Here is a 21,128-nt window from a genome sequence, read left to right as displayed (position 1 = left end):
GAGACTGGCACTTTCTACAACAATATCCCCCCAGATAGACAGACTGTGTGCAAATCATCATGCCCAGGTATCTCATTAGCAGGTAAGAAACCCCCCGCTACCCGCACTCGCACACACACACACACACACACGCGCGCACACACAGGGGGCCACAGGCTACTGCTTAGTCTGAATGGTGGTCCCTGGGGCAGAACCAGTTGAAAACCCCTGATTTAATGATTTTCATAAAGCTGCTGTTCAGTAAAATTGTAAATTCTAAAAAGGGACGGTTTTCAGCTCTATAGCAGTTCAAACCTGATGTTAATAGCAACAATATTCAGAAAATTATGGCAGATTTACCTTCGAAAATCAACAAATCTGTCGACTCGGCCGGTTTGACAAGGAGAAAAAACTGGACAAGTTATTTCTGGAGTTGGTGAGAAAAAATGACAAGAAAAACGTCTGCATGTGCAGCAGAGAACTGTACAAACCGTCAGGTCAAAGGTTGTGGACGGACATTTCACCTGCGAGTGTTGATAGTGTGATCATTTTTACACGTGTGTGCACAGCGCCGTTTGTGCGGATAAAAGTCGCATTTGTTTGTCACATCATTTGCCAAGTTCTATTTCTCATTGCATTTGTTTCACACATTAAAGGTTACACCATTTACTAAACACTGTGCGGTCTTAAAAAGAAAAAGCATCAAAATTGATTTGTTTGTGTCTAAAATGACGGTGAATGATATGACCAATAAACACTGTTAAGACATGACTGTGAGAATGAAGTGAAAATGGCAAATAACACGAGAAAATAATCCTGTTTCAGCAACTGTCTGAAATAGAAAGGAAATATTGTACAGCCTTTGTGTTTGTATGATCATGATGATGCTGATGATGATAATAATAATAATAATAATAGAACGGCGGCTACAATTATCGACACCTTAATGATCTTTTGGCCGTTGCAAAAGTATAAAAGACTTTCAATATGTAAATTGTGCATGAATAATGACTCAAACTTCCACTGGGGAAAAAAAAAAAAACAAGAGTTGATTCCTGATTACTGAGCGTATCAGATCACATGACACCGTTCCACAATTATCGACATCCAGATGGTTATTTACATTAAAAAATAGTCAGTATGTGGTATTAAGTTAACAAAACAGTTTTTATTTCAAATTAGTTTTACATAGATTTTATATTTAGTTCAAAATATATTTTATATAAATATATGGATGTGGGTGTTTATGTAAATGAGGAAGTAATTCTAATGTTTGTAAACAAATGAACTGATAATGTTGAACCTGTCAGAAAATCTTTTTGTTCCACTTTCTAAGTATTCTCATCGATCATATTTTGTTCGTCATTCATTGTTGTTTGTATTAATTTCTAGTTTTGTAGTTTACCAATAAATCTCAACAGGCAATTGACATTGTAACCACATGGACATCCGGGTCAAAGGTCGCATGTCATTCCTCGAACCAAAATATAAAATGTCTACTGATATTGTAATATGTGGTCGATATTTACAACAAACTGCAAAAAAAAAAATTTCTGAATGAAATAGAAAAATCTGAATATTTCAAGCATGTAATTTTTTTATATGTTAGGAATTTAATTCTGCTCTAATTCTATTTCTTGCCATTGGATTCCAAATACTCGATAAACATTCCATTCTGTTATCAATCAGAAAAAAATTACAAAATCACAGCACTTTTATATTTTTTTAAGTCCTTCATCTACTTCAACAATGTTACACAAAGCTCGATCCATAACAGTTGTAAATGTCCCTTAATTCCACAGGGTGTCGATAATGGTGGACACCGGTGAAAGTGATCACTATTCAAATCATTAGTTTTCTTTTGTTTCAGACATGTAAAAGTTTTTTCCTTTACCTGACATGTTTCGACGGTGTAACTTCCGTCTTCATCAGAGGGTCAATATTGACAGGGAGGTCACACCGTCGAAACATGTCAGGTAAAGGAAAAAACTTTTACATGTCTGAAACAAAAGAAAACTAATGATTTGATTTAATAAGACATAATGAACGTAAACGAAAGTGATCACTATTATCGACACCTCACGTGACTCTCAAACACACGTTTAGATACAAAATGGCGACTGTCAAATAAGAGTCAGAAACAAAGTAGGTTTCGACAAGGAGATCATGAAATATCGGTGAATTTGATCAGTAAAAACATGTCCATGGTCTTTCCACCATGCTTACCTGCGATAATAACGCCCGGGTTTTCCTCAAATTGCTGATTGTGCTAAAAAAATTCCATCTCGGGTAACGAGCTGTGTCATCAGACGACATGATCAAAGGGTGAGGCGGGTCTTCCGGTTGATTAACCAATAATAACTGTTATCACTGAAACTCACCTTTGTAAAATTGTTTTTTATTGGTAAATCTGAAAAGGTGTCGATAATTATGGACTGTTGATAATTGTAGCCGCTGCTCTAGACAGATAGAAAGGAAGAAAAAATATACGAAAGAGAAATATCGACTGTATAAGAGAAACTGAAATAATCTCCATAAAAATAATTATAGGAGTAAAAGCGCCATTCAAAAAAAAAAAAGATCAGAGATTGAACTGGAAAAGGGAAAAACCAATAACAGTGAAGCGGAGTGCGATAAAGATCTGTAAGGAATGGGGGAATAAAGTGGAGAAAATAAGAGGAGGGAATGAAAGGGGGAAAAAGTCAGGAGATACTTTTCTTGGGGCAAATTTGATCGGATATGACGCTTTAACACATAAACCAAATACACGCGATGTGAGCGGTAAGATGGCGGCCAGGTGGCTTCACTCGTCTCTACAGCAGGGGATAGGCTCTGAGCCCTCCAGATTTTACACAGAGCTCAGTGACACACACACACACACACACACACGATTCCACTTTAGCTTTTATCCAGTAATGTTACTCCGACACCAAACTGATGACGTCATCAACTAAATGCCTCCAGATAATAAAATCTCTCACAATGCTGTGTGTAAATAGTTTATTTTGGGAATATTATACACACTCGCCTACGAGCTAATGAAGGTGTGTCTCTCTCCTTCTCTCTCCCAGTGCGCTTTTAAACTTACACACACAGGGAACCTGAAAACTGATCAATTACCGTACAATAGTAAAATAATGAGCTCAGTGACCTTACTGAAGTCAAAGGCTGAAGAAATTGTGGAATCTTATCAGTAAACTCTGACAACAAAACTGTCTGGAGAAAAGCAGGTGAAACAGATCCTGCTAAAATGACGGTGTTGTATTTCACAGGAAAAATCTACTGAGTGTGGAATTCACCCAGCAGAGAGTTTAGACCATGATGCTTTTCACATCTACAGCAACATGCTGTCTACAGGTTCGACAGTCAGCATTTGTTCATTATTCAGTAAAAATGCTGTGAAAACGACAGACTTTTGGAACAGTGTGGACAAGTTTTCTCTTTTTACAAGAGATAATTTAAAAATGTTGAATTATTTAATCTTCTACAAATCCTCTCATAAATCCGAATGAATCTGATCCACTGGATGATGATTTAATCTTTTTTACCTGCAAACTCACATCACACACTGTGTGTTTCTCTCAGTGGATGTGACTCTGGATCCTGATACAGCAAATCCCAAACTCATCCTGTCTGCTGATGGAAAACAAGTGACAGATGGAGACGAGCGGCAGAAACTCACTGATACACCACAGAGGTTTGATTATTGTGTCTCTGTTGTGGGAAAGCAGAGTTTCTCCTCAGGGAGATTTTATTATGAGGTGCAGGTCAGAGGGAAAACTGCGTGGGAGTTAGGAGTTGTGAGAGAGAACATTAACAGGAAGGAGAGGATTACACTGAAACCTCAGAATGGATTCTGGACTGTGAGACTGAGGAATGAGAATCAGTACTGGGCTCTTGCTGATCTCCCTGTCCCCCTCACACTGAGAGAGAAGGTGGAGACGGTGGGGGTGTTTGTGGATTATGATGAGGGTCTGGTCTCCTTTTATGATGTGAAGTCCAGATCTCATATCTACTCTTTCACTGCTCAGTCTTTCACTCAGAAACTATCCATTCTTCTGTCCTGGTTTAAATGATGGAGGTAAAAATTCAGCCCCACTGATCATCTCTCCTGTATTAAAGACTGAATTAATTTTCAACTCATAAATTTAATCATCTATTAAATGGTGAGAATAAGCAGAAATATTTTACATTTTCTGGTTAATTTTTGTAAAACATTTTTCCCGTTTAAAATGCTGTACAGTTTATTTTAATACCTGGGTTACTTTTTTGCAGAAACAAATAATTTTACTCCTACAGTCTGTTTTTTACACATTATGATTGCGGAAGTTTGTCGTTACGAATCAAATCTGAATAAAGCTGATTTACAGTTCACACTGAGATTTACTGCAGAATTGAATCTGATCAATAAAATGGATGAAGTTCAGCTGCTGATGTCTGTGTAGATAAAACCCAACACCACTGTGTTTCTCCTTCACACTTCATCACACACAAACACCATCAACCTCAGCTTTTATTTACAAACACTGCATTCTCTTCTTTACATAAATAAATAAACTACATGAATAAATATTTTTGTGATCACTTAGCGCACTCACGTTAGCATTTAAGACCGTTTTTGTTAAATGCTAGCATGCTAATGCTAGTGTCTGAAAGCGTTTCGTTTGACAGTGTTTTTGTTAAGTTAGCATGCTAACGCTAGTGATTGAAAGCATTTTTCTAACAGTGTGCTAACGCTAGTGTTTGAAAGCGTTTTTGTTAACAGTTAGCGTGCTCACACTAGAGTTTGACAGCATTTTGTGAACAGTTAACGCACTATCATGTTTGACGGTGTTTTTGTTAAGTTAGCACACTAACGTTAAAGTTTCACAGCATTTTTGTTCACAGTTAGAGCGCTAATTGTTTTTGAAACCGTTTTTGTTAAGTTAGCGCACTAACGTTCGTGTTTGAAAGCGTTTTTGTTAAGTTAGCACATTAACGCTAGAGATTGACAACATTTTTGTTCAGTAAGCATGCTAACGTGAGAGTTTGATAGTGTTTTTGTGAAGATGCTCATTTCTGTTCAGTTAGCGCACTGATGCTCATTTTTGTTCACAGCGTGCTAACGTTAGTTTGACAGCGTTTTTGTTTACAGTTAGCATGCTGATGCTCGTTTTTTGAAAGTGTTTTTATTCACAGTTAGGACGCTAATGCTAGAGTTTGACAACATTTTTGTTAAGTTAGCACACTAATGCTAGCGTTTGAAAGTGTTTTTGTTAAACGTTAGCATGCTAATGGTCGAGTTTGACAGCGTTTTAACAGTTAGCGTTCTAATGTTAAAGTTTGACAGCGTTTTTGTTAAACATTAGTGCACTAATATTATTGTTTGACAGTTTTTGTTAAGTTAGTGCGCTGACACTCATATTTGACTTTTTTTAACATTTAGCAGACGAACGCCAGAGTTTGACAGTGTTTTTGTTAAGTTTGTGCATTAACGTTAAAGTTTGACAGCATTTTTATTTACAGTTAGCGTGCTGATGCTTGTTTTTGAAAGCGTTTTTGTTAATAGCACGCTAACACTCGTGCTTGACAGCGTTTTTGTTAACAGTTAGCCCGCTGATGCTCATTTTTGAAAGTGAGTTTAAGTTAGCATGCTAAGGCTAGAGTTTGAAAGCGTTTTTGTGAAGTTAGCACACTAACACTGGAGTTTGACAGCATTTTGTTAAGTTAGTGCGTTAACAGAGTTTGTGAATGTTTTTGTTCAACGTTAGCGCACTAATGCTAATGTTTGATGGTTTTTGTTAAGTTAGCGCACTTTAGCAAACGTTAAAGTGTGACAGTGTTTCTGTTAACGTTAAGCCCGCTGACGCTCGTTTTTGAAAGCGTTTTTCATGAATAGTTACCATGCTAATGTTAGAGTTTGTGAATGTTTTGTTCGTGTTTGGTGGTTTTTGTTAAGTTAGTGTGCTGACGCTCGTTTCTGACAGCGTTTTTTTAAGTTAGTGCATTGATGCTAGAGTTTGACAGCATTTTTGTTAACACGCTGATGCTCGTTTTTGAAAGCGCTTTTGTTGAAAGTTAGCGTCCTAACGCTTTTTTCACAGGGCTTTTGTTAACAGTTAGCGTGCTAACACAAGAGTTTGAGAGCGTTTTTGTTAAATGTTAGCGCACTAATGCTAGTGTTTGACAGCATTTTTGTTAACAGCGCACTAATGTTAGAGTTTGACAGCGTTTTTGTTAAGTTAGTGCGCTAACATTCATTTTTGACAGGTTTGTTAAACTAGCATGCTAACACTAGAGTTTGACAGCATTTTTGTTAACACGCTGATGCTCGTTTTTGAAAGCGCTTTTGTTGAAAGTTAGCGTCCTAACGCTTTTTTCACAGGGCTTTTGTTAACAGTTAGCGTGCTAACACAAGAGTTTGAGAGCGTTTTTGTTAAATGTTAGCGCACTAATGCTAGTGTTTGACAGCATTTTTGTTAACAGCGCACTAATGTTAGAGTTTGACAGCGTTTTTGTTAAGTTAGTGCGCTAACATTCATTTTTGACAGGTTTGTTAAACTAGCATGCTAACACTAGAGTTTGACAGCATTTTTGTTAACACGCTGATGCTCGTTTTTGAAAGCGTTTTTGTTAAAAAAGTTACCATCCTAACGCTTATTTTTCACAGGGTTTTTGTTAAATGTTAGCATGCTAATGCTCGTCTTTCACAGTTTTTGTTAAGTTAGCGTGCTGACGCTCATTTTAGACAGCGTTTTTAAATTAGCGCTAATGCTAAGGTTTGACAGCGTTGAACAGTTAACACGCAAACACTTGTATTTGACTTTTTTTCACAGTTAGTGTGCTAATGATGGTTAGTGAGTTCTGTTCCTTATTGGATTCTTTTGGCCTTATCCAATACATCAATCAGCCAACCCATGTTCATGGCCACACTTTGGATCTCATTTTATCCTGTGGGTTTTCCATTGATTCCATGTGCATCGAGGATGCATCTATCTCCGATCATATGCCTATTGTGTTCAGCGTAAAATTATTTCACCACCTGTTTACAACCAGATCTTCTGGTCACTACTCCCGTCATATTAACTCTTTCACTGCAAAGAAGTTCTCTCGATGTTATTTAATAAATGACATAACCACCTCTATTTCCACTGCACATCAGCACCTCTCCAGTCCAGAGGAGTTAATGCTCCTTTTCAATACCTCCTGTGTTGCCATCTTAGACACTGTGGCTCCTCTTAAATTCAGACGTCCCAATTTTAAATCCCAACAGTGGCTTGATGAGTCTACCCGCCTCCTCAGGCAGGTCTGTCATAGAGCCGAGTGGAAATGGAAGAAGGACCACCTCATGGTGTCCCTAGAAATGTTCCGAACTTCTCTGTCAAATTTCCAGGCTGCTGCTAAGAAAGCTAGAGCCTCGCCGGGTTACGCGCACGTCCTCACCGGGTTACGCGCACGTTCATGTCCCGGATGTGTTTGTGTGCTTTTGTGTGTCTAATATTTTTATGGTTTTTAACATAATTTTCCTACTTATGGCTAGCAAATTTGTTTCATGTCCAAGTCAAACTTCAGATACAACACCCAGAAACGTTATTGTCGCATCAAATTTTTGCTGCTTGTCATTTAACGCTCAGAGTCTTCACAGCCTAAATAAGTCATCTGATGGGACTCAAATCAGCAATCTGAAAGCCTTTCAAGATCTGGTTTATGCAGAAGAGCTGGACATCATTGCCATCACTGAATCATGGCTTAACGACAGTATCTGGGACATTGAAATCATTCCAACTGGATAGAACGTAATTCGAAAAGATCACGCGGCTGATAAGCGAGGAGGAGGTGTACTTTTAGCCCTAAAGGAGACCTTAATTTTCAATGGAATCGTTTTAGGGGACTGGTCTAACCATTTGGAGATCGTTGCTATTGAACTTGAATGTTTTAAATCTAAAAACTGTCTTCTCTGCGTTTGCTACCGGCCTCCGAATTGTGATCTTAATGAATGGCTGTCACTGTTTACTTTGCTACTCGAACTCACTTCAAAGTACGATAAAATACTGATTACTGGTGACTTTAATTTTCCTGACTTAACTTGGAACTGATTTTATTTCAACATCTATTGGGAGGAATATCTCTTCTGGTTCTTTGGATTTTCATGAACTGACTTTTGACTTTTTTTTACAGCAATTAAATATGCATCCAACAAGACAAGATAACATTTCAGATCTCATTTTTGTCAACTCCCCAGAGATGGTTTCAAACATAACATGCATTGAACCTGGAACAATGGGTATCTTCACTGATCATTCCCTATTGTTCTTCGACCTCACAACACACGCGACTATTTCTTCACGTGATTCAAGAACTGTTTTCGACTATAAAAACGTTGACTGGGACAGTCTCTCTGCTTCTTTAACATTCGCTGATCTTTTGCCATCACCGACATCTAATATCGACATTGACTCAGATTGCCAGTGCTGGAGTGATATCTTTTTAGCTGCTGCTTCAGAATACATTCCATCGAAGACGATCAAAAGGTGCTGCTCTCCCCCGTGGATCGACAGTGAAGTCAAGCATCTATTAAAGAAAAAAAGAGACTGCTAGGAGAAAAGCCAAAGCTAAAACTACGTTTCACTAACCTACGTGAAAGATTTTGCACACTACGTCGACAATCTAAGGCACTCATCACCCTTAAGCGTAAGGAATTCTTTGAAACTCTACCAACTCTGTTAAAATCAAGCACTAAGAAGTTCTGGTCTATCTTTAAATCAACATCTAAGCAGTCAAGCGTACCTTGCAAAATGGTCTTGAAAAGCGACGACAGAACAATCAAAGAAGCTGCTAATAATCCTATCGAAGTGGCTAATTTGTTCAACAACTACTTCTATTCTACACTCAAGCCTCCGCTGAATCCTGAAGATTATCAAAGCCATACACCATCTGAAGCTGTAAAAGCTCCTTTGGTTGACACTATAGATGATCTACAACTTTCTTCAAATGATGTAAAAGACGCGCTACTATCGCTAAATGTAACAAAAGCTACTGGTCCTGACAAGATACCAGCTCGATTGTTGAGGAGTTGTGCACTATACATATGCAGGGTTCTCCACGGATTGAAAATATAGGGGGGTGGGGGTCAATCGGATGACCTTGAAACAAATTTGCATAAATTTACATGTCATTTGCATAGAATTTGCATAAAATACTCTCAAATAGTAATCATTTAGAATAGAGGAATCAATTGGACTGGTACAAAACACATCATACATTACACACTTACACATCATATTCAGACACATTGTTTGAAATGGAACTGGAAAAATATTTTTTTATTTAGCAAACTACAAAAAAAGAACAGAAAAGTACAGAAAAGTTTTTGTATTAACTATATTCACACTGCTCCACAAAAGCTGACATTGTATGAAATGGAAATGTAATTGCAGGCACCACTGGAAAAAAATAATTTTTTTTAGAGAGTAAAGTACATTGAAAAGATGTTGTTTTAACTATATTTACACTGCTCCGCACCAACTTTGAACTTTTTGTGTTTATCCTTTATTTCTCTGCCGACAATAACAATCAGTTATCTCGAACTTGGTGTCGATTCACACATTATTATAAAGGCGTGTGTGGCAGCGGGGGCGTGGTCAAGCATCAGTCAGCGACAGTAGGGTGGAGTCAGGGAAGATAAGTGGCAGAATCACTACACCTGTCATTAATTAATGTGTTTGTGACTTCCCAGTGACCGCGCCCTATTTAAGGAGAGAGAGCGAGAGCAGAGGGAGCGCTCTCCCCAACCAGATGGCTGATGTGTGTGCGAGTATATATGAACGCTGAAAAGCTGAATAAAAGAGTTTTGTGAACTCAGTTCTGGCCTGCCGTCCTTCTGTGCTCCACCCACCTACATGAACTGTCACAGTGGTGCTGAAACCCGGGAGAGCACAGAAGGACGGCAGGCCAGAACTGAGTTCACAAAACTCTTTTATTCAGCTTTTCAGCGTTCATATATACTCTCACACACGCTCAGACACACGCACACACATCAGCCGTCTGGTTCGGGAGAGAGCTCCCTCTGCTCTCGCTCTCTCTCCTTAAATAGGGCGCGGTCACTGGGAAGACACACAAACACATTAACGACAGGTGTAGTGATTCTGCCACTTACCTTCCCTGACTCCGCCCTCCTGTCACAGACCGATACTTGACCACGCCCCGCTGCCACAGCGTGTTATCTCCCGGCACAAGAACAATGTGTCAAAAACGCCGAAGTGTGAAACGCTTTTCTTAGACTATAATTGTAGAGGCTCGTTCGTAGTGAGACCTTGAGAAAAGTGCTATAGCTTACGCTGACGAAGTCTCTGTCCCAAAGTAACTGTTTCCACTCTCAGTGTCCCTGTGCCTTGTAATAAATCCACTTGAAACGTCTTGAAAGTTGAACTTTAATCCTCGTTTAACTATTACAAAGGTTCTAAGATACAGAGAGTCGGTGAGTCAATATCAGAGAGTCAGAGAGTCAGAGTGTCAGGTAAGAAAAACTGTTCGCTTCCACGGCTTCTCGAGATCTGCCCTGAGAAGCGCGAGACCATTCTTATATAGCTGAATGAATTCTAATTCTAATTCTTGAGAAGTGTGAGACAGTTCTAATTCTTGTTCTAATTCTTCACATATGAATTCTTAAGAAGCGTGAGGCAGTTCTAATTCTTAACATATGAATTCTGATTCTTTTAACCTTGCCACATATTATTCATCATCTTAATAAACTACTTATATGAAATTACACACTCAAATGAAATTATATATACCATGTAACATAAATTGTAATTCACATCTATATGAATTCTACTTTGGCCATTACATACCCGGCCCCTAATTGCTTTCTATCCTAGAAACAATTACAATATTGAATGTACTTAACAGTCCTTTTCATTCTGCTTCTTGAAGCAGGCAGAGTTTGGTGATCGGCCGCTCAAGTTCATTCATCTTCGTCTTGACTCGAACCTTGTGGACGACTCCATGTTCGTCCTCCACAGTCTTCACGATTCTTCCCATTAGCCATGATCCTCTAGGGGCTGATTCATCGACGATCAAGACTATATCTCCCGGGATGAAGTTGCGCGCTGGACTGTTCCATTTCTGTCTTTTCTGGAGTTGAGGCAGATATTCTTTGGTCCAGCGTTTCCAGAACAGATCACTCATGTATTGGACTTGCCTCCATCTCTTGCGTGCGTAAGTATCATCCTTATCAAAGACACCCGGTGGTAGGTTGGGGTTAGTCTTGAGCAAGAGTAAGTGCTGCAGGGTAAGGGCTTCCAAGTCATTAATGTCATTAGAAGGCGTAGTGATAGGCCTGCTATTCAAGATGGCTTCACATTCACAGAAGAACGTTTGAAGACCTTCCTCGTCCAAGCTTTGTTCTCTCAAAGTGGCATCCATGATCTTCCTGATGGAGCGGATGATTCTTTCCCACACCCCTCCGTGGTGGGATCCAGATGGTGGATTGAATAACCAAGTGATGTCACGTTGGAGCAAGCTGTTCTCAATTTGTGAAGTATTCCACGCCTTTATTGCCTTTCTCAGCTTGTGGTCGGCTCCAACGAAGTTGGTCCCTTTGTCGGATCTCATTTCCTTCACTTGACCCCTTCTCGCAATGAAGCACCGCAGAGCTTGAATAAAGGAGTCGGTTTCCAATGATGTTGCCATTTCTATGTGGACCGCACGACATGCAAGGCAGGTGAATATCACCCCATATCTTTTTACAGACACTCTTCCCCGCTTGACGCTGAATGGCCCGAATAGATCCACGCCAGTTCTGGTAAAGGGTGGTTCATTTGGAAGAACTCTGTTTCTTGGTAGGTCTGCCATCATTTGTGTGCCTGATGCACCATGTTGTTTTCGACAGGTAATACACCGAGACAGCATTCTTCTGATTGATGAGGGAGCGTCAATGATCCAGTACCTTTGGTGTGTGTGAGACAAGACATGATTACGTCCACTGTGTCCTAAACACTCGTGCGCATCCTGGAGAATCAAGTCCGCCACGTGATGGTTCTTAGGGATGATCATTGGATGCTTGGCTTCTGCTGGCATGGATGCTCGACTGAGCCTCCCTCCAACGCGAAGGATTCCCTCTTCCAGTTGCGGATTGAGTCTGAAGATTCGACTACTCTTCTTAATGGAGTCCTTTCTCCGAAGAGCAGATATTTCCTCTTGGAAGTTATCGTTTTGACAATGGCTAATAATAGCGATCTCTGCTTTTTGCAGGTCATCCACAGTCAAGTACGTATGTTTGAGACCCTTTTTGTAGCTCAACATCTCTTTGTTCAGCTGTTGTTCGTCCCTGTACAATCCTTTCAACTCTTTTCTCTTCCTAGACAGGTTCACCAGGGTTCGCTTGAGTTGCGTGAACCACGCCACAGCCTTCTTGAGACGTACCCATGAAGAGTAGTATTGGATTAGCTGCTGCATTGCATCAGTGCTTTCTACTGTGGTAGCGTTAACCAGCACGCCTTTCTTCACCTCAGGGTCCTCAGCCGTGAGCTGTTCTAGGTGATTGGGTTCGTCTGGCCACTCCCTTTCTGGTTTACTGAGGAAGCTGGGACCAGCAATCCAGATGTCATTCCTCATGAAGGCGTTCACCCTTTGACCCCTCGAGGCATAATCGGCAGGATTCAACTGAGTGTTGACATAGCTCCATTGATGCACCTTTGATGCTTGCAGAATTGTGGCGATCCTGTTTGCCACAAATGTTTTAAATCTGATGTTCTCATTGGCTATGTACTTGAGTACGGCAGTACTGTCTGTCCAAAACTTGGAATCTGATAGCGGCAACTGAAGCTCTTTCTTCAGCATGACATCCACCTTCACAGCTAAGGCAGCCGCCGTCAGCTCCAACCACGGGATGGTAGTTGGTTTCAGAGGGGCGACCCTGCCTTCCCCAAGACGAATGAACAGTGTACTTGGTTGCTGCTATTCTTCTGGACTAAGTACGTGACAGTACCATAGCCTATTTCACATGCGTCACAAAAATGATGCAGTTGAGCTTGCACAGTTTTGCCAAATCCAGGTGGCTTAAAGCATCGTGTTACTCGAAAGTCAGTGAGCTGTTGGAGTTCTTCAGTCCACTTGGTCCATTGTTGTGCGAGGTGTTCTGGCACAGTGTCATCCCAGGCTGTTCTTAGTCTACACAATTCTTGCAAGATGTTTCTAGCAGGTAGTATGACTGGTGACAACATTCCTAGTGGATCATAGACAGAGCTTATTGTAGACAGGATTCCTCTCCTGGTAAAAGGCTTCTGCTCGATGTTCACCTGAAACTTGAAATGATCTGACCGGATGCACCATTGTACTCCCAAGGCTCTCTTGATGGCGAGTGAGTCCTGGTCGAGATCAAGATCTTTGACTTCTGTTGCTCGGTCCTCAAGCGGAATGGTTAACAGCACGTTTCGACTGTTGGTCGTCCATTTTGTCAGTCTAAAGCCTCCTGTTTGACAAATGGCCGTCAAGTCGTGGAGTAGCTTGATCGCTTCCTGTTCTGAGTTAACTGATTTTAGACAATCGTCGACGTAAAAATTGTTCAACACTGTCTCCACAGCTGCTGCATCAAAAGTACTCCTGTTGTCCTCGGCACATCTTCTCAGCGCATAGTTCGCACAGCTGGGTGAAGAGGTGGCTCCGAACAAGTGTACCTCCATTCTGTACTCCTGCAGCTCCTTTGAGATATCCCCGTCAGGCCACCATAAAAACCTGAGAAGGTCTGCGTCTTCAGATGGGACCTTGACCTGGTGGAACATGGCCTCCACATCTGCCATAACTGCGATTGGCTCCTGACGAAATCGTGTTAAGACTCCAACCAGACTGCTTGTCATGTCAGGCCCTTGCAGTAGTTGCTCGTTAAGTGTGGTTCCCTGATATGAAGCACCGCAGTCGAATACCACTCGAAGTTTATGCTTCTTGGGGTGGTAGACAGCATGATGTGGAATAAACCACACCTTTCCATCACTCCTGTTAAGCTCTTCGTCTGGGACCTTGACGGCGTATCCCTTGGTTATGACCTGGTTCATGAAGCTGACGTATTCCTCTCGGAACGTCTGGTTTCTCTGAAGCTTCTTTTTCATGTTGAGCGCTCGTTGCTCTGTCATTGCTCTATTGTTAGGCATTTTCACATCTTTGTTCTTCAATGGCAATCCGATAGAGTAGTGACCGTCAACCAGTTTTGTGGATGTGGTGACTCTGTCCATAAACAGTTGATCTTCCTTTGACATCTCAAGCTGCTCTCCTTGAGCATTCTCGGGAAACTCATATTTGAATTGCTGGGTCCACAATTCTTCAAGTCGAGCCACCGATATCCGATTAATTTGGATCTGTGGGTATCCGTCCTTTGACCAGCTTCCGATGTTCTCACGCAGCGGCCCGTTCACTGTCCATCCCAAGACTGTACGTACTGCATACGGTCCATCTTTCACGCTGCAGATTACCTCTTTTGGCTCTAAAGCCTTTGCGACATCAGTCCCAATAAGAAGATCGATATCCGCCTTGATCAATGGAATTCGTACACCTCGTAAGTGTGGCCACCTATCCACGTCCTCTTGGGTTGGGATATTCTCCTGACTAGCAGGTATGGCCCTTTGTGTAAACACACCAGTGAGCCCGACAAAGTCATCCCCCTCCAGACTGCTGACTTCTAGGTTTGGCAACACCTTGCAAGAGACGGTCTTTTGGTCTCCCATAGTAGTAAGTAGGATGTTCACATTTTTTCCTTGCAGGTTAAGGCTGTTGGCTAGCTTGTTAGTGCAAAAGGAGGCGTTGCTCCCTGGATCCAGAAACGCATAACAGGTCAGCACCTTGTTGCCTTTCTTTGCCTTCACTCTCACCGGAACAATGGCGAGGACGGTTCCTACACCCCCGGCCCCCATCTGAGAGCAAGTTTCCCCTGCATCCACGAATCCACTGACCACAGTTTGTTCTTCCTGTAAAGACTCCTTTTTTGGTTCCTCCCTTGAAGTGTCTTCTTTTGTTATGTCTTTTGGTTTCTGCTTTATGTGTAACAGTGTAGGGTGTTTAGCTGAACACATCTCACAGCTCTTCTTTTCTTCACAGGCACTGCTCATGTGTCCTCCTATAAGACAGCTGTAGCAGAGTCCTTTACTCTTAAGGAATTCCAATTTTTCTTTGTGCAGCTTTTTTTGAAGTTTCTTGCACTGTTCCATGGTATGCTCTCCCTGACAGAAGATGCACGGTTTCACGAAAGCCATGTTCATGTTTGGTTTCTTCTCTTTAGCTTTCTTGTTCTCGGCACCAGCAACATCTTTCACTACCCTCTGCTCTTTAGCTTCAGTGGCTAGCGTTATGATGGTTTTCTTGCCAGCTGGTTTTTCAGGTTGGCGCTTTGTTTGACCTGAGATTTCACCAAACACAGGGTGTGCTGCCATTTCAGCCTGTTTGGTTACAAATGACACCACGTCTTGGAACTTTGTTCGCCGATCTTTCTTCTGAATGTCAATGGCGACACTCCTGAATTTCTCCCTCAGCCTGTATGGGAGCTTGGAGATAACTGTGTGCATGTTCGCAGCATTCTCCATCTCATCCAAGTACTCTAGATCCGACATTGCATTGTTACAGTTGATCAGAAACAGAGCATATGCTTCAAGTGCCTTAGCGTCGTCCGACTTGATAGTAGGCCAATTTAAAGCCTTGTCCAGGTATGCCATCGAGATCTTATATTTGTCACCAAAGCGCTCCTTTAATAATTTCTTGGCTTGAGGGTAGCCCCGTTCAGGGTCCATATGAAGACAGCTGCGCACTAAGTCATTAGGCTGACCACATGTGTGCTGTTCCAAATAATAAAGCCGATCTTTGCTGTTTTCAGTCTTGCTTTCTATGCGATGCTCAAAAGCTCTCATGAATAGATGGTATTCCATTGGATCTCCTTTAAAAACTGGAATATTCGGCGAAGGCAATGTAGATAGCTTTTGTTGCTTTATTAGACTCTCAGTTATCTCATTTTGGCGTTGCATGACAGAAGCCAGGTTGTCTGTGTTTGCAGAATTGCCCTTTGAAGTAACAGGCTCTTGTCGCACAACAGGCGTTGCATCGGCAGCTATTCCACTACTATGGCTATGCTGAGATACATTACTAGCCCCACTGCTCCTATTGCAGCTGACATGTTGTCTCCGAGTAGCCCTCAGTGAATCCACCCTACTGCCTTTAGAGCCGCTTGACACATCTGAGCCTTCATATTTTCTTAACACAGCTAATCTTGCATTCGATGCAGCGAGCTTTGCTTGTAACTCCAACTCTTCCTTTTCAGCTTTGAGCCGTAGCTCCTGCTCTTCCTTTTCAGCTTTGAGCCGTAGCTCCTGCTCTTCCTTTTCAGCTTTGAGCCATAGCTCCTGCTCTTCCTTTTCAGCTTTGAGCCGTAGCTCCTGCTTTTCCAAAGCCCTTTTCTGTTTCAACACAGCTGTCTCGGTTAACAAAGCGGCTTTCTCCATTTCAACTTTTAAGCGCTCAGAGCGAACCGATGATGCTACAGAAGCAGAAGAGACAGACTTGGTCTTTTTACTCTTTCTGGATGTAACTGAAATGCTATCTTCAGGATTTACCTCATTGTTCACTCTTTCAGACTCTTCTATGCGATGCGTTGCATCCTGTATCCATGATCTAACCTCTTACACAAAATTGCATTGCTTATCATATCTTGGCTGAAAACAATCACTTTGATCTGTATTCATATTCTCTATGTATCCAAGTTGACTGTACAGGTCTTTGACATCAGCATTTATCTTACTGAATTCTTCTATCAGCTCTTCATACTCGGTTAACAATTCCTTTGTTATATTTTCCACGTTTGCATCATCATACATTAACTCACGCAATTCATTTTTTTTCTCAGTCAGTTTCTTTAGCTTTGCTCTTCTGGAGTCAATTCTTGTCTGCAGACTATTTTCCAATGACCGTTGTGTTGGTTTACGCTGACGTTTTTCCCTCGGAAGGCTTACCGTCTTTTCTTCTTCATCTGTCATGGTTGCTTTGAACGTCGGTCCGGTTTTTCGTTCCGATTCCACTTGCGACAGTCACGTTGCAGCCACGTCCACTTGTCAATCACCAGCCACAAGTGTAGCGCGCGATCGCGAAAGTTCAGAAGTCCCTCGATAAATCCCTCGATGAATCTTCTTTCCAGTTTCAGCGAGCCTCTCCAGCGTTTTGTAATCCGATGTCAAGCGAGATTTTCTTACTAATGCAGAGGCTCGTTCGTAGTGAGACCTTGAGAAAAGTGCTATAGCTTACGCTGACGAAGTCTCTGTCCCAAAGTAACTGTTTCCACTCTCAGTGTCCCTGTGCCTTGTAATAAATCCACTTGAAACGTCTTGAAAGTTGAACTTTAATCCTCGTTTAACTATTACAAAGGTTCTAAGATACAGAGAGTCGGTGAGTCAATATCAGAGAGTCAGAGTGTCAGGTAAGAAAAACTGTTCGCTTCCACGGCTTCTCGAGATCTGCCCTGAGAAGCGCGAGACCATTCTTATATAGCTGAATTAATTCTAATTCTTGAGAAGTGTGAGACAGTTCTAATTCTTGTTCTAATTCTTCACATATGAATTCTTAAGAAGCGTGAGGCAGTTCTAATTCTTAACATATGAATTCTGATTCTTTTAACCTTGCCACATATTATTCATCATCTTAATAAACTACTTATATGAAATTACACACTCAAATGAAATTATATATACCATGTAACATAAATTGTAATTCACATCTATATGAATTCTACTTTGGCCGTTACAATAATCGTCAGACTGACTAAACTAATTGCTGGTAAATGAGTTTCACACTCGGGTGTTGTCGGTACTCCAACAGAGAAAGGCTATCTGTCACAAAGAAAACAAAGGGACGTCTCTACCTTTTGTAAAGGGGCGGCAGAAATTAAACGGGGGCGGGAATCACAGAAAGGGGGGCGGCCCGCCCCTCTAAAACCTCTCGTGGAGAACCCTGATATGTACATCACTATGTTCCCTCTTCAATAAATGTCTAACATTAGGCAAGTTACCAGCCGAATGGAAACTTTCGAACATCGTCCCGATATTAAAGAATGGCCCAGCTAATGAAGTCTCCAACTACAGGCCAATTTCCTTACTACCGCTTGTCTCAAAGGTAATGGAACACTGTGTTTACAACAAAATCATCGATCATATCTCTTTTAAGCTACATCAACTCCAACATGGATTCTTAAAGGAACAGTCCACCTTACTTCGATAATGAAATATGCTCTTCTCTGAATTGAGACGAGCTGCTCCGTACCTCTCCGAGCTTTGCACGACCTCCCAGTCAGTCAGACGCGCTGTCACTCCTGTTAGCAATGTAGCTAGGCTCAGCATGGCCAATGGTATTTTTTGGGGCTGTAGTTAGATGCGACCAAACTCTTCCGCGTTTTTCCTGTTTACATAGGTTTATATGACCAGTGATATGAAACAAGTTCAGTTACAAAAATTGAAATGTGGCGATTTTCTATGCTATGGAAAGTCCGCACTATAATGACAGGCGTACTAACACCTTCTGCGCGCTTCGACAGCGCATTGATACTGAGCTCCGTATCAATGCGCTGTCAAAGCGCGCAGAAGGTGTTAGTATGCCTGTCATTATAGTGCGGACTTTCCATAGCATAGAAAATCGCTACGTTTCAATTTGTGTAACTGAACTTGTTTCATATCACTGGTCATATAAACCTATGCAAACAGGAAAAATGCGGAAGAGTTTGGTCGCATCTAACTACAGCCCCAAAAAATACCATTGGCCATGCTGAGCCTAGCTACATTGCTAACAGGAGTGACAGCGCGTCTGACTGACTGGGAGGTCGCGCAAAGCTCGGAGAGGTACGGAGCAGCTCGTCTCAATTCAGATAAGAGCATATTTCATTATGGAAGTACGGTGGACTGTTCCTTTAAAGTGGAAATCCACGACAACTCAGCTTTTCTCAGTTCTGCATGAAATTGGCAAATTGTTTGACAAAAGAGTGCAGACTGATGCCATCTATCTTGACTTTGCCAAGGCCTTCAAACAGGGTAGACCACCATCTACTTCTTTGGAAACTCCAACGTTTTGGGATCTGTGGTAATCTGAAGTGGTTTGAGAACTCTCTCTCAGATCGTTACCAAAGGGTTACAGTTCTTGGTGTTACATCTCCACCACTTAAAGTCGCATCTGGAGTTCCTCAAGGCTCAATACTTGGGCCTCTCCTCTTCCTCGTCTACGTTAATGACCTTCCTCAAGTTGTCTCCTCAACATCTGTTGCATTGTTTGCCGACGACACCAAGTGCTATTGGGCCATTAAGACCTTAGAACATGAAGTGATCCTTCAGCGGGACCTCGATTGTATATGTGAGTGGTGCAAACAGTGGCGTATGGATTTAAATATCTCTAAGAGTTGCCTTCTTTCCATTACAAGGAACACTGAGCCTGTCAATTCATCTCATCATCTAAATGAAGATCAGGTAAAATCTATAAATGTTCATAAGGACCTTGGGATCCTTGTGTCATCTGACCTCAAGTGGACAACCCATGTACGCACAGTAACTGCCAAAGCAAATAAAATGCTCTGGTTTTTAAGATCATCATCAATTGGTATCCACGACTCTTTTGTTCGTTTTATCCTCTACACCACCCTGATCCGGAGCATATTTGCTTATTGTTCTCAAGTCTGGGCCCCTCAAACTGTCTCGCTCATCACCACCATGGAAAGAGTTCAACGATGGGCAACCAAATACATCCTATCCCTGCCTTTTAGAACGGAGGTCAGCGATAAAGATCGACTCCTCAAGCTTGGACTACTTCCAATAACTAATTGGCTCGAGTATTTGGATCTAATTCATCTTTTCAAACGTCTAGCAGCTGATAGCGACCCTAACATCTCCATTAACATCTCGAGAAGGACAACAAGGAATACTGTCAAAGGACCTTTGTTAAATGTTCCTACATCACGAACTGTAACGTTTCAAAACAGTTACTACATCAGAGTTGCAAGAGTATGGAACATCTTACCTGCACATATTAGAACTATAATCAAACTAAGCCAGTTCAAGAAGGAACTATACGAGTACGATATGAATATTACTGAACAATTTTACAATGTAAACGTCCCTCAGTCCTTTAAATCTATATGTATTAAGTGTCACACGTGTCATCAAATTAGTGATCGTCTTTGTTGTTAATTACTATTATTACTATCATTTTTGTTGTTAATTAGTAGTATTACTATTGCCTTGTTGTAATTATAATTATTTTCTTTTACTTTTGTTGTAAATTTTCTATTATTATTATCGTCATTGTTGTCAATTACTATTATCATTATTTATTTATTTATTTTTTTAGATTGGGTCCCCGTAGTGGAGCTATGCTCTGTGGGGTTGCCCTGCCTTTGCGGCAAAGCTTATAAATAAATAAATAAGCATTACTCTGACATCATAGAAAACCATTCCCACCGGCCAAAGATTTTATTTAGTTGCATCAACTCAATTATTAACCCTCAAGTGTCCCCAGAGGTCGAGGCATCCACCGACCGCTGTGAGAAATTCCTGAAGTTTTTCATTGAGAAAATTGACCACATTAGGGCACAGTTTTCTCCTGTTGTATCTGAAACCCCCCCGTACCTCCCCAGTGCCACAGCTACCTTTGACCACTTTCAGGCAGTTTCATACACTGAGCTGTGGGACACTGTAAAACACATGAAAACTTCAACAGCCCCTGAGTCATGACCCTATCCCTTCCCTGATTATTAAAGATGTATTTGATGTTATTGGTCCAAGTATTCAAATCATTCTAAATTCCTGCCTTGCCACCGGTAGTGTTCCCACCTGTTTTAAGCACGCGGTAGTCCAGCCTCTCCTTAAAAAGCATAACCTTGATCCAAAATGTTTAAAAAATGTCAGACCCATCTCTAAACTCCCATTCATTTCAAAAATTATGGAAAAGGTTGTGTTAACACAGTTGCTTCCCTTCCTTAATTCAGCAGAAATCCTAGAACCATTTCAATCTGGCTTTAAGGCCCGTCATAGCACTGAGACAGCCCTGTTAAAGGTAACAAACAACCTACTGCTCACCCTCGACTTTAGTGATAATGCCATTCTTATCCCGTTGGACCTTAGTGCTGCATTTGACACTGTAGACCACACAACACTGCTGGCCCGGCT

The sequence above is a fragment of the Neoarius graeffei genome, chromosome 1 (genome assembly GCF_027579695.1).
Source record: "Neoarius graeffei isolate fNeoGra1 chromosome 1, fNeoGra1.pri, whole genome shotgun sequence".
In the NCBI taxonomy this organism is placed as follows: domain Eukaryota; kingdom Metazoa; phylum Chordata; class Actinopteri; order Siluriformes; family Ariidae; genus Neoarius; species Neoarius graeffei.
This window is presented reverse-complemented; position numbering follows the sequence as displayed.